Genomic DNA, 13,641 nt, shown 5'->3' with positions numbered 1-13,641 from the left:
CCGGTTGGAAAGAGGATTAATGTGCTACTCACACCACTCCTATGTATACCAGGTAGACTACACCGGTTGGAAAGAGGATTAATGTGCTACTCACACCACTCCTATGTATACCAGGTAGACTACACCGGTTGGAAAGAGGATTAATGTGCTACTCACACCACTCCTATGTATACCAGGTAGACTACACCGGTTGGAAAGAGGATTAATGTCACACCACTCCTATGTATACCAGGTCACACACAAAGAGGATTAATGTACTACTCCTCCTATGTATACCAGGTAGACTACACCGGACTACACCGGTTGGAAAGAGGATTAATGTACTACTCACTCCTATGTATACACCTACACCTATGTATACCAGGTAGACTACACCGGTTGGAAAGAGGATTAATGTGCTACTCACACCACTCCTATGTATACCAGGTAGACTACACCGGTTGGAAAGAGGATTAATGTACTACTCACACCACTCCTATGTATACCAGGTAGACTACACCGGTTGGAAAGAGGATTAATGTACTTCATTTTAAGAACTGAGTAATAAACCTAGCAGCAGGAGAAAGCTGGGATCTTCTTTTAAATAGTGGTCAGTCAAAACTGTTTTCACACACAAGATTGCGCAACTGAGCTTACAGTCTATGTGCTCTGTAGTCTCTGTGCTCTGTAGGCTCTGTGCTCTGTAGTCTCTATGCTCTGAAGGCTCTGTAGTCTATGTGCTCTGTAGTCTATGCTCTGTAGGCTCTGTGCTCTGTAGGCTCTGTAGTCTATGTAGTCTCTGTGCTCTGTAGTCTATGTGCTCTGTAGTCTCTGTGCTCTGTAGTCTCTGTGCTCTGTAGTCTCTGGTCTCTGTGCTCTGTAGTCTCTGTAGGCTCTATGCTCTGTAGGCTATGTGCTCTGTAGGCTCTGTGCTCTGTAGGCTCTGTAGTCTATGTGCTCTGTCAGCTCTGTAGTCTATGTACTCTGTAGTCTATGTGCTCTGTAGTCTATGTGCTCTGTAGTCTCTGTAGGCTCTATGCTCTGTAGGCTCTGTGCTCTGTAGTCTCTATGCTCTGTAGGCTCTGTGCTCTGTAGGCTCTGTGCTCTGTAGGCTCTGTGCTCTGTAGGCTCTGTGCTCTGTAGGCTCTGTGCTCTGTAGGCTCTGTGCTCTGTAGGCTCTGTAGGCTCTGTGCTCTGTAGGCTATGTGCTCTGTAGTCTGTGCTCTGTAGGCTATGTGCTCACCAACCGTGTTGCAGGGCTCCTATAGACTAGGCTATGTGCTCACCAACCGTGTTGCAGGGCTCCTATGGACTAGGCTATGTGCTCACCAACCGTGTTGCAGGGCTCCTATGGACTAGGCTATGTGCTCACCAACCGTGTTGCAGGGCTCCTATGGACTAGGCTATGTGCTCACCAACCGTGTTGCAGGGCTCCTAGGCCTATAGACTAGGCTTAGAGTTATTTGGCCACGTTAGTTGTGATAAAAGCTTTATCAAAACATATGGGATTTGAAAAAGTTGCAAAAAGGCATGTGCTATTTCTTGCCTTAGACGGCACACACTGGGTATCATTCACAAGTGATAATATTGTCACCCATTAGACTATTCTCAATTGAATCTTGTCTTTACATATATTAAATAATATAAGTAGGAAATTCATTTAGATTTATAATGGACCATTATCATGCACCTGTCTGAAGACAGAGGGAAAATACATGTCATCACATAAATAGCGAATGGAGGATGCTTTTCCCACGGTCCATTTTCATGCCAGCCAGGTAGACTACTCCTGTTGTAAAGAAAAGCAATGTGCTTAATATCAGGGAAATTGAGAATTAAATATAGTAAGCCTATAGAAAGCTGATGGGATCCTCTTAAGAGGCCATTAAATCTAAGTTTGAATAGCCTATAGAAATGTTGCGCAACACGAACTCATGATTTTCCATTGCATTTGCATTGATGTCAGAGTAGATAGAGGGACAATAGAGCCCTGAGTACCAGGCCATTAGGACCTGATGGAGGGACCGTAGAGCCCTGAGTACCAGGCCATTAGGACCTGTTGGAGGGACCTTAGAGCCCTGAGTACCAGGCCATTAGGACCTGATGGAGGGACTGTAGAGCCCTGAGTACCAGGCCATTAGGACCTGATGGAGGGACCGTAGAGCCCTGAGTACCAGGCCATTAGGACCTGATGGAGGCCATTACCAGGCCATTAGGACCTGATGGAGGGACTGTAGAGCCCTGAGGCCATTAGGACCAGGCCAGAGCCTTACCCGGCCACCTGATGGAGGGACTGTAGAGCCCTGAGTACCAGGCCATTAGGACCTGATGGAGGGACTGTAGAGCCCTGAGTACCAGGCCATTAGGACCTGATGGAGGGACTGTAGAGCCCTGAGTACCAGGCCATTAGGCCTGACCTGATGGAGGGACAATAGAGCCCTGAGTACCAGGCCATTAGGACCTGATGGAGGGACTGTAGAGCCCTGAGTACCCGGCCATTAGGACCTGATGGAGGGACAATAGAGCCCTGAGTACCTGATGGCCATTACCAGGGACCTGATGGAGGGACAATAGAGCCCTGAGTACCAGGCCATTAGGACCTGATGGGGGACTGTAGAGCCCTACCAGGCCATTAGGACCTGATGGAGGGACAATAGAGCCCTGAGTATCAGGCCATTAGCAAGTTTGGTAGGCTACTAATGACCATCAACAGCATCAGAGCAGTTTTAGAAAAGCCTAGTTCCTGAGACTCAACGGTCATGTGGAATTTGACTGCAGTCACGACTTGTGACCGTCGGTGTGGCGGTAATACGGTCGCCATAACAGCCCTAGTATAGGTACATGTTTGTATACCTATACATAAAGAAAGAAACGTCCCTTTTCAGGACCCTGTCTTTCAAAGATAATTCGTAAAAATCCAAATAACTTCACAGATCTTCATTGTAAAGGGATTAAACCCTGTTTCCCATGCTTGTTCAATGAACCATTAATGAACATGCACCTGTGGAACGGTCGTTAAGACACTAACAGCTTAAAGACGGTAGGCAATTAAGGTCACAGTTATGAAAACTTAGGACACTAAAGAGGCCTTTCTACGGACTCTGAAAAACACCAAAAGAAAGGTGCCCAGGGTCCCTGCTGATCTGCGTGAACGTGCCTTAGGCATACTGCAAGGAGGCATGAGGACTGCAGATGTGGCCAGGGCAATAAATCGCAATGTCCGTACTGTGAGACACCTAAAACAGCACTACAGAGAGACAGGACGGACAGCTGATTGTCCTCGCAGTGGCAGACCACGTGTCACAACACCTACACAGGAACGGTACATCCGAACATCACACCTGCGGGACAGGTACAGGAAGGCAAAAACAACTGCCGGAGTTACACTAGGAACGCACAATCCCTCCATCAGTGCTCAGACTGTCCACAATAGGCTGAGAGAGGCTGGACTGAGGGCTTGTAGGCTTGTTGTAAGGCAAATCCTCACCAGAAATAGTGTAGCCTATGGGCACAAACCCACCATCGCTGGACCACACAGGACTGGCAAAAAGTGCTCTTCACTGACGAGTCAGGGTTTTGTCTCACCAGGGGTGTTGGTTGGATTCTGGTTTTATCGTCAAAGGAATGAGCATTACACCGAGGCCTGTACTCTGGAGCGGGATCGATTTGGAGGTAGAGGGTCCGTCATGGTCTGTCACAGCATCATCGGACTAAGCTTGTTGTCATTGCCTGCAATCTCAATGCTGTGCGTTACAGGGAAGACATCCTCCTCCCTCATGTGGTAACCCTTCCTGCAGGCTCATCCTGACATGACCCTCCAGCATGACAATGCCACCAGCCATACTGTTCGTTCTGTGCGTGATTTCATGCAAGACAGGAATGTCAGTGTTCTGCCATGGCCAGCGAAGAGCCCGGATCTCAATCCCATTGAGCACGTCTGGGACCTGTTGGATCGGAGGGTGAGGGCTAGGGCCATTTCCCCCCAGAAATGTCCGGGAACTTGCAGGTGCCTTGGTGGAAAAGTGGGGTAACGTCTCACAGCAAGAACTGGCCCCCCCTTTTGTTCAGGGACACATTATTCAATTTATGTTCAGTTTATATCTCAGTTGTTGAATCTTGTTATGCTCAAACAAATATTTACATATATTAAGTTTGCTGACAAAAAAGCAGTTGACAGTGAGGACATTTCTTTTTGCTGAGTTTATGTCTATGTATGTGTGTTGACTTACTCTACTATGGGCTCTCGGTCTGCGATGTCCCCCAGCACCATGCGCTGTATGATCCCGTTGTGCTCGTCCTCAGACAGGCTCTTATGAGACACCAGGGGTGTTGAACTTGGTGGCTGGGGACGGGTCCACCCCTGCAGCCAGGCATGGCTCTCTATCTCCTCCAGAGACGCACGGCCCTTCGGGTCCCGCTGCAGCATCCGGCCTACCAGACTAGAGGGAGGAAAAACTACTCATTGTTTTTGTCATCATTGATTGAAATTGCTCTTATAGGTTTGCTCTGGTAATGTAAGATGTTTTATCATGCCAATAAAGCTCATTGAATTGCACTGAGAGAGAGAGAAACAGAGGCAAAAAGAGAGGCAGAAAAGAGAGGGCACCATGTTAGTCACATTGCAAACGACCACAGCATCCCCTGTGTTGGCACAACTACCATATAACCAACAGTTATGGATGAAGACAGTTCACAAAACATTCAGGACACCTTCCTAAAATTGAGTTTTACCTCCCCCAAAAAGGTATTTAGTCAGCCACCAATTGTGCAAGTTCTCCCACTTAAAAGATGAGAGGCCTGTAATTTTAGGTACACTTAAACTATGACAGACAAAATTAGAAGAAATAAAATAAAATGACTAAATACTTTTTGCCCCACTCTATAAATGTATGCATGACTGTAGGTCGCTTTTGATGAAAGCGTCTGCTAAATGAGATATTGTACAGTGGACAATGACCAAGAAATCAACACAACATCCTGTCTCTGCCCCTTCCTTTCTCTTAGATGCTGGAAAACCAAAACTGTCAGAACGAGACCTAAAACAGCAGTTTAAGCTTCAGCCTACACACACACACAGACTAGCTACAGCCTATACACACAGACTAGCTACAGCCTACAAACACACACACACACAGACTAGCTACAGCCTACACACACAGACTAGCTACAGCCTACACTCACAGACTAGCTACAGCCTACACACACACACAGACTAGCTTCAGCCTACACACACACACAGACTAGCTTCAGCCTACACACACACACAGACTAGCTACAGCCTACACACACAGACTAGCTACAGCCTACACACTCACAGACTAGCTACAGCCTACACACTCACAGACTAGCTACAGCCTACACACACACACTAGCTACAGCCTACACACACACAAACGAGCTACAGCCTACACACACAGACTAGCTACAGCTTACAAACACACACACACACTAGCTACAGCCTACACATAGACACACAAACGAGCTACAGCCTACACACACACAAACGAGCTACAGCCTACACACACAGACTAGCTACAGCCTACACACACACACTAGCTACAGCCTACACACACTAGCTACAGCCTGCCTACACTAGCTACAGCCTGCCTACACAAACACACACTAGCTACAGCCCACACACACAGACACAGACTAGCTACAGCTCACACACACAGACACAGACTAGCTACAGCTCACACACAACACACACACACAGACTAGCTACAGCCTACACTCACAGACTAGCTACAGCCTACACTCACAGACTAGCTACAGCCTACACACACACAAACGAGCTACAGCCTACACACACAGACTAGCTACAGCCTACAAACACACACACACACACACTAGCTACAGCCTACACATAGACACACAAACTAGCTACAGCCTACACATACACACACAAACTAGCTACACACACACACACACACACACACACTAGCTACAGCCTACACACACACACTAGCTACAGCCTACACACACTAGCTAAGCCTGCCTACACTAGCTACAGCCTGCCTACACAAACACACACTAGCTACAGCCCACACACACAGACACAGACTAGCTACAGCTCACACACACAGACACAGACTAGCTACAGCTCACACACACACTAGCTACAGCCCACACACACAGACTAGCTACAGCGCACACACACATAGACACAGACTAGCTACAGCTCACACACACAGACTAGCTACAGCTCACACACACAGACACAGACTAGCTACAGCTCACACACACACAGACTAGCTACAGCCCACACACACACAGACTAGCTACAGGCCACACACACACAGACTAGCTACAGCCTACACTCACAGACTAGCTACAGCCTACACTCACAGACTAGCTACAGCCTACACTCACAGACTAGCTACAGCCTACACTCACAGACTAGCTACAGCCTACACTCACAGACTAGCTACAGCCTACACTCACAGACTAGCTACAGCCTACACTCACAGACTAGCTACAGCCTACACTCACAGACTAGCTACAGCCTACACTCACAGACTAGCTACAGCCTACACACACAGACTAGCTACAGCCTACACTCACAGACTAGCTACAGCCTACACTCACAGACTAGCTACAGCCTACACTCAGACTAGCTACAGCCTACACTCACAGACTAGCTACAGCCTACACTCACAGACTAGCTACAGCCTACACTCACAGACTAGCTACAGCCTACACACACACAAACGAGCTACAGCCTACACACACAGACTAGCTACAGCCTACAAACACACACACACACACTAGCTACAGCCTACACATAGACACACAAACTAGCTACAGCCTACACATACACACACAAACTAGCTACACACACACACACACACACTTCCTGTCCATGGGCCTGTGGACAGTAGAGTAACGCTTGCACTAGCTACAGCCTACACACAGTTTCCTGAAATTTACACACACTAGCTACAGCCTACACACACTAGCTACAGCCTGCCTACACTAGCTACAGCCTGCCTACACAAACACACACTAGCTACAGCCCACACACACAGACACAGACTAGCTACAGCTCACACACACAGACACAGACTAGCTACAGCTCACACACACACACAGACTAGCTACAGCCCACACACACAGACTAGCTACAGCCTACACTAGACACAGACTAGCTACAGCTCACACACACAGACTAGCTACAGCTCACACACACAGACACAGACTAGCTACAGCTCCACACACACAGACTAGCTGGCCCACACACACAGACTAGCTACAGCCTACACTCACAGACTAGCTACAGCCTACACTCACAGACTAGCTACAGCCTACACTCACAGACTAGCTACAGCCTACACTCACAGACTAGCTACAGCCTACACTCACAGACTAGCTACAGCCTACACTCACAGACTAGCTACAGCCTACACTCACAGACTAGCTACAGCCCTCTGTTGTTGCTCTTCCCTCAGACATTTGAATTTATGGTGGATAAGAGTTTGGAGATGTTGTTGAGTCCGAGTGTCACCTTGAAGTTGTACACACAGACTAGCTACAGCCTACACTCACAGACTAGCTACAGCCTACACTCACAGACTAGCTACAGCCTACACTCACAGACTAGCTACAGCCTACACACACACAAACGAGCTACAGCCTACACACACAGACTAGCTACAGCCTACAAACACACACACACACTAGCTACAGCCTACACATAGACACACAAACTAGCTACAGCCTACACATACACACACAAACTAGCTACACACACACACACTAGCTACAGCCTACACACACACACTAGCTACAGCCTACACACACTAGCTACAGCCTGCCTACACTAGCTACAGCCTGCCTACACAAACACACACTAGCTACAGCCCACACACACAGACACAGACTAGCTACAGCCCACACACACAGACACAGACTAGCTACAGCTCACACACACACACACAGACTAGCTACAGCGCGCACACACATAGACACAGACGAGCTACAGCTCACACACACAGACTAGCTACAGCTCACACACACAGACACAGACTAGCTACAGCTCACACACACACAGACTAGCTACAGCTCACACACACACAGACTAGCTACAGCCCACACACACAGACTAGCTACAGCCTACACTCACAGACTAGCTACAGCCTACACTCACAGACTAGCTACAGCCTACACTCACAGACTAGCTACAGCCTACACTCACAGACTAGCTACAGCCTACACTCACAGACTAGCTACAGCCTACACTCACAGACTAGCTACAGCCTACACTCACAGACTAGCTACAGCCTACACTCACAGACTAGCTACAGCCTACACACACAGACTAGCTACAGCCTACACTCACAGACTAGCTACAGCCTACACTCACAGACTAGCTACAGCCTACACTCACAGACTAGCTACAGCCTACACTCACAGACTAGCTACAGCCTACACTCACAGACTAGCTACAGCCTACACTCACAGACTAGCTACAGCCTACACACACACACAAAGAGCTACAGCCTACACACACAGACTAGCTACAGCCTACAAACACACACACACACACTAGCTACAGCCTACACATAGACACACAAACTAGCTACAGCCTACACATACACACACAAACTAGCTACACACACACACACACACTAGCTACAGCCTACACACACACACTAGCTACAGCCTACACACACTAGCTACAGCCTACACACACTAGCTACAGCCTGCCTACACAAACACACACTAGCTACAGCCCACACACACAGACACAGACTAGCTACAGCTCACACACACAGACACAGACTAGCTACAGCTCACACACACACACACAGACTAGCTACAGCCCACACACACAGACTAGCTACAGCGCACACACATAGACACAGACGAGCTACAGCTCTCACACACAGACACAGACTAGCTACAGCTCACACACACAGACACAGACTAGCTACAGCTCACACACACACAGACTAGCTACAGCCCACACACGCAGACTAGCTACAGCCTACACTCACAGACTAGCTACAGCCTACACTCACAGACTAGCTACAGCCTACACTCACAGACTAGCTACAGCCTACACTCACAGACTAGCTACAGCCTACACTCACAGACTAGCTACAGCCTACACTCACAGACTAGCTACAGCCTACACTCACAGACTAGCTACAGCCTACACACACAGACTAGCTACAGCCTACACTCACAGACTAGCTACAGCCTACACTCACAGACTAGCTACAGCCTACACTCACAGACTAGCTACAGCCTACACACACACAGACTAGCTACAGCCTACACACACAGACTAGCTACAGCCTACAAACTCACAGACACACACACAGACTAGCTACAGCCTACACATAGACACAGACTAGCTACAGCCTACACTCACAGACAAAACTAGCTACAGCCACACACACACACACTACACTCACACACACACACACTAGCTACAGCCTACACACACAGACTAGCTACAGCAGCCTACACACACTAGCTACAGCCTGCCTACACAAACTCACAGACATCTAGCTACACTAGCTACAGCCCACACACACAGACTAGCTACAGCCACACACACAGACACAGACTAGCTACAGCTCACACACACAGACTAGCTACAGCCCACACACACAGACTAGCTACAGCCTACACACATCACAGACTAGCTACAGCTCACACACACAGACACAGACTAGCTACAGCTCACACACACACAGACTAGCTACAGCCCACACACACAGACTAGCTACAGCCTACACTCACAGACTAGCTACAGCCTACACTCACAGACTAGCTACAGCCTACACTCACAGACTAGCTACAGCCTACACTCACAGACTAGCTACAGCCTACACTCACAGACTAGCTACAGCCTACACTCACAGACTAGCTACAGCCTACACTCACAGACTAGCTACAGCCTACACACACAGACTAGCTACAGCCTACACTCACAGACTAGCTACAGCCTACACTCACAGACTAGCTACAGCCTACACTCACAGACTAGCTACAGCCTACACTCACAGACTAGCTACAGCCTACACTCACAGACTAGCTACAGCCTACACACACACACACACTAGCTACAGCCTACACATAGACACACAAACTAGCTACAGCCTACACATACACACACAAACTAGCTACACACACACACACACACACACACTAGCTACAGCCTACACACACACACTAGCTACAGCCTACACACACTAGCTACAGCCTGCCTACACTAGCTACAGCCTGCCTACACAAACACACACTAGCTACAGCCCACACACACAGACACAGACTAGCTACAGCCCACACACACAGACACAGACTAGCTACAGCTCACACACACACACACAGACTAGCTACAGCGCGCACACACATAGACACAGACGAGCTACAGCTCACACACACAGACTAGCTACAGCTCACACACACAGACACAGACTAGCTACAGCTCACACAGACACAGACTAGCTACAGCCACACACACACAGACTAGCTACAGCCACACACACACAGACTAGCTACAGCCTACACTCACACAGACTAGCTACAGCCTACACTCACAGACTAGCTACAGCCTACACTCACAGACTAGCTACAGCCTACACTCACAGACTAGCTACAGCCTACACTCACAGACTAGCTACAGCCTACACTCACAGACTAGCTACAGCCTACACTCACAGACTAGCTACAGCCTACACACACAGACTAGCTACAGCCTACACACTCACAGACTAGCTACAGCCTACACTCACAGACTAGCTACAGCCTACACTCACAGACTAGCTACAGCCTACACTCACAGACTAGCTACAGCCTACACTCACAGACTAGCTACAGCCTACACTCACAGACTAGCTACAGCCTACACTCACAGTCTAGCTACAGCCTACACTCACAGACTAGCTACAGCCTACACTCACAGACTAGCTACAGCCTACACACACAACGAGCTACAGCCTACACACACAGACTAGCTACAGCCTACAAACACAAACACACACACACACTAGCTACAGCTACACATAGACACACAAACTAGCTACAGCCTACACATACACACACAAACTAGCTACACACACACACACACTAGCTACAGCCTACACACACAGCTAGCTACAGCCTACACACACTAGCTACAGCCTGCCTACACTAGCTACAGCCTGCACACAAACACAGACTAGCTACAGCCTAGCTACACCTACACACACAGACTAGCTACAGCCTACACACACACAGACACAGACTAGCTACAGCCACACACACACACACAGACTAGCTACAGCCCACACACACAGACTAGCTACAGCCACACACACACAGACTAGCTACAGCTCACACACACAGACTAGCTACAGCCTACACACACAGACACAGACTAGCTACAGCTCACACAGACACAGACTAGCTACAGCTCACACACACACACAGACTAGCTACAGCCCACACACACAGACTAGCTACAGCCTACACTCACAGACTAGCTACAGCCTACACTCACAGACTAGCTACAGCCTACACTCACAGACTAGCTACAGCCTACACTCACAGACTAGCTACAGCCTACACACACAGACTAGCTACAGCCTACACACACACAGACTAGCTACAGCCTACACAACAGACTAGCTACAGCCTACACACACACTAGCTACAGCCTACACACACAGACTAGCTACAGCCTACAAACACACACACACACACACACTAGCTACAGCCTACACACAGACACACAGACTAGCTACAGCCTACACATACACACACAAACTAGCTACACACACAGACTAGCTAGCTACACCTCACAGACTAGCTACAGCCTACACACACAGACTAGCTACAGCCCACACACGCAGACTAGCTACAGCCTACACTCACAGACTAGCTACAGCCTACACTCACAGACTAGCTACAGCCTACACTCACAGACTAGCTACAGCCTACACTCACAGACTAGCTACAGCCTACACTCACAGACTAGCTACAGCCTACACTCACAGACTAGCTACAGCCTACACTCACAGACTAGCTACAGCCTACACTCACAGACTAGCTACAGCCTACACTCACAGACTAGCTACAGCCTACACTCACAGACTAGCTATAGCCTACACTCACAGACTAGCTACAGCCTACACTCACAGACTAGCTACAGCCTACACTCACAGACGAGCTACAGCCTACACTCACAGACTAGCTACAGCCTACACAGAGAGAAGCAGATGTGGGTTAGCTGAGTTTTGTGTGCTGTACTCCTCCTGTGAGCTGTGCCATCTTCTGCATGGTGTCTCAGTCCAGTCGGTGTGCAGTCTGTCTGCCTGGCCAGGGATTTGTCAGCTCTGGGCTCCTGTAGACCCGGAGCTGAGCAGTATGCCTATCTAAAGAGTGGCAGGCCAGGCAGACCCCTGATAAGAAGAATCCAACACGTTTTTTAATAACCGCTGTCCGCTTCCATTTCCCTCTGCCAGCTGTGACACAGACTGCGTGACCAAACCACAGAAATGCATGCGCATGGCAAACGCACGCACACTATCAGTCAAAGGTTCTATAGAATATTTATCTAAACATAAGCTTTACTTCTGTCTGAGCATGTTAAGAGTCTGATACATACCTAAATGTATTATTTCACTCCCCATTCCAGACTCGCCCCTCCTGCCTCTACTAATTCCAGACTCACCCCTCCTGCCTCTACCCATTCCAGACTCACCCCTCCTGCCTCTACCCATTCCAGACTCACCCCTCCTGCCTCTACCCATTCCAGACTCACCCCTCCTGCCTCTACCCATTCCAGCCTCTACCCATTCCAGCCTCACCCCTCCAGCCTCACCCCTCCAGCCTCTACCCCCTCCAGCCTCTACCCATTCCAGACTCACCCCTCCAGCCACACCCCTCCAGCCTCTACCCATTCCAGACTCACCCCTCCAGCCACACCCCTCCAGCCTCTACCCATTTCAGACTCACCCCTCCAGCCCCTACCCATTCCTGCCTCACCCTCCAGCTTCACACCTTCAGCCTCACCCCTCCAGCCTCTACCAATTCCAGGCTCACCTCTCCAGCCTCTACCCATTCCAGCCTCACCCCTCCAGCCTCTAACCATTCCAGACTCACCCCTCCAGCCTCTAACCATTCCAGCCTCTAACCATTCCAGCCTCTAACCATCCTAGCTCACCCCTCCTGTCTCTCTCGATATCTACTCATTCCTTACTCAGTCATCCGGACTCTACCCATTCCAGTCTCACTCAGTCCTCCAGTCTCTACCCATTCCATCCTCACTCAGTCCTCCTGTCTCTACCCATTCCAGACTCACTCTTCTCTCAGGGGAAGAAGACAGGAAACTGCTATGGGGATATTTATAGTAACCTCCTAGTCATGCATGCAGTATCTCCGCTCTCCTGGAGAATGGAGGCTTGGCTACCGTACTCTAACAGCAGGCAGGCATGAAGAGAGAGGAGAAAGGGGGGAAGAGGAGGACCTGTGATAGAGCAACAGCAAGAGAGAAGAGAGCAACAGCAAGAGAGAAGAGAGCAACAGCAAGAGAGAAGAGAGCAACAGCAAGAGAGAAGAGAGCAACAGCAAGAGAGAAGAGAGCAACAGCAAGAGAGAAGAGAGCAACAGCAAGAGAGAAGAGAGCAACAGCAAGAGAGAAGAGAGCAACAGCAAGAGAGAAGAGAGCAA

The 13,641-nt window shown here is 49.2% G+C and overlaps 1 pseudogene; it reads right to left on the bottom strand.

The window, feature by feature from the left end:
• Nucleotides 1-13,641, bottom strand: part of LOC118378740 (SNF-related serine/threonine-protein kinase-like) — a 70,070-nt pseudogene that overhangs the window by 10,135 nt on the left and 46,294 nt on the right.

This window comes from Oncorhynchus keta, unplaced genomic scaffold (genome assembly GCF_023373465.1).
Source record: "Oncorhynchus keta strain PuntledgeMale-10-30-2019 unplaced genomic scaffold, Oket_V2 Un_contig_23564_pilon_pilon, whole genome shotgun sequence".
NCBI lineage: Eukaryota > Metazoa > Chordata > Actinopteri > Salmoniformes > Salmonidae > Oncorhynchus > Oncorhynchus keta.
Note: the sequence above shows the minus strand (reverse complement) of the source record. Positions and strands in the feature narration are given on the sequence as shown.